Here is a 1862-nt window from a genome sequence, read left to right as displayed (position 1 = left end):
GAGTTACTTCTTCTACCACAAATATCTAGTAATTTGCAATTCCGTCTTCTTCCTGTCCTAGCTATAAATGTTTAATGTGTTGCGTATAATTGACTGTTATCAGTTCCGAAGAGAACTAATCGTTTAAGAGAAGCTCAATTATTTTCGTTCCATAACATCCCTAACATCTTAGTCCGTACTGAACCCCAATAACAAGATGCAACAGATACAAATACATCACATTGTTTATATTTTGGAAAAAAAAGAACTATACCATGGAACGTAAACGTATTCTATTTAAACACTTTAATAAAACGATGAGTTTAACTAATAATGAACTTTGAATTTCTATCATTCATTTTAAAGAAACTGATTCTTTGATAATTTACCAGCGTAACTATAACGTTTTTCACCAAAGAGCCCAGAACAAATAAACTATTATCTAATAAATTCACTTAGTATTGTTTGTTTGAATCTTCCCACTTGCAGTCCTAAGTATCAATGGGAAGATTCAAACAAACAATACTAAGTGGATTTAAACTTCACCCCATCGCACAAACAAGTGGCTATCAGGACTCAATGGCCGAGTGGATAACGTGATGGCGTTTGAAGCGAACGATACTGGGTTCGAGTCCCAGTCAGAGTGAACATCAACTGTGAGATGCAGGTACATCCAACTGAAGAGTCCCAAATAGGACGAAACGCGCATCAAACTGGATTCCACTATTAACCACTATCCATCTTTGCTTATTATCTAATAAGTATCCACTTTTCAAATATATTGACAGAAAAAAAATTTGGCATGTTGTTCAACTTAACATTTAAGTACTTTGGACATATACAATATTTGTCTCTGTAAGTATACACATATATTACTAATGTAATACAAATTAGTAGTAGTATTATTATTATGATTGTCTATAACTAGAATTGTTCATCTACTTTTGTTTATATGTTTTGATATAATTATCATTGAAAAAGAAAAGTTAGCTTTGAAGTATGTAAACATCATTTCGATTAAGTTAAGTAGTCTGGTACTTATATGATTATTTTAAGGAGAGAGAAAAGAAGAAAAAAAGAAAAAAAAGAAAAAAAAGAAAGAAATTACCATTGAAGAGAAAACTTACTGGGAAATTTATTTGGTTTGCTAAATCAAAAAAAAAGAAAGAAGTTAGAATTTACGTATTTACTTGAGATATTTTCAAGTGGTATATAAAATAAAAAGTGCTCTGGCGCAAGGCTGGTAGGTCCTGGGTTCGAATCTCGTGAGGTAGGATCGTGGATGCGCACTGCTGAGGAGTCCCACAATCGAACGAAACGGTCGTCAAGCAGTGCTTCCAGGTTTTCTATGTTGATCTAGCTTTAATTGACTAATGATTTCAATTATGAAAATACTGAAATCTCCACAAAACCCATTCTGACTTAAATCATTGTTTGACAAATAAGTGTACTTGTTTATTTATTTTATTTTATGGAATAGATTTGATTTGAAAGAAGTAAAGTTAAAATTTACATTTTATTAGTAAACATGGATAGTGGTTATTAGTGGAATCCAGTTTGATGCACGTTTCGTTCTATTTGTGACTCGTCAGGTGGATGTACCCAGTACCGTTTGCTTCAAACGCCATTGAGCTATCCACTTAGCTACTGAGTCCCGATTGACATTCGCTTGCACAATGGGGTGAAGTTTGAATTCATTTGGTATTGTTTATTTGAATCTTCCTATTGATGTTAAGGACTGTAGCTGATCAGTCACTTATTAGCACATGTACATATTGTGCGTATTGCCTCGATATAGACTTAATTCACAAGCCTTATAAGCAAGCACATATGTCAAATAAGAGACTGATCGGTTGTAATTCTAGACGTCAATAGGAAGATTC

The 1862-nt window shown here is 33.2% G+C and overlaps 1 non-coding gene across 1 annotated transcript; it reads left to right on the top strand.

Annotated features, from left to right (window-relative positions):
* The first annotated feature begins 554 nt into the window (after window positions 1–554).
* On the top strand, window positions 555–625 carry Smp_tRNA_01097_Pseudo_TTG.1.1. The gene has a single exon. It is a non-coding gene (tRNA).
* The last annotated feature ends 1237 nt before the right edge of the window (window positions 626–1862 follow it).

Source organism: Schistosoma mansoni, chromosome W (assembly GCF_000237925.1).
Source record: "Schistosoma mansoni strain Puerto Rico chromosome W, complete genome".
NCBI lineage: Eukaryota > Metazoa > Platyhelminthes > Trematoda > Strigeidida > Schistosomatidae > Schistosoma > Schistosoma mansoni.
Note: the sequence above shows the minus strand (reverse complement) of the source record. Positions and strands in the feature narration are given on the sequence as shown.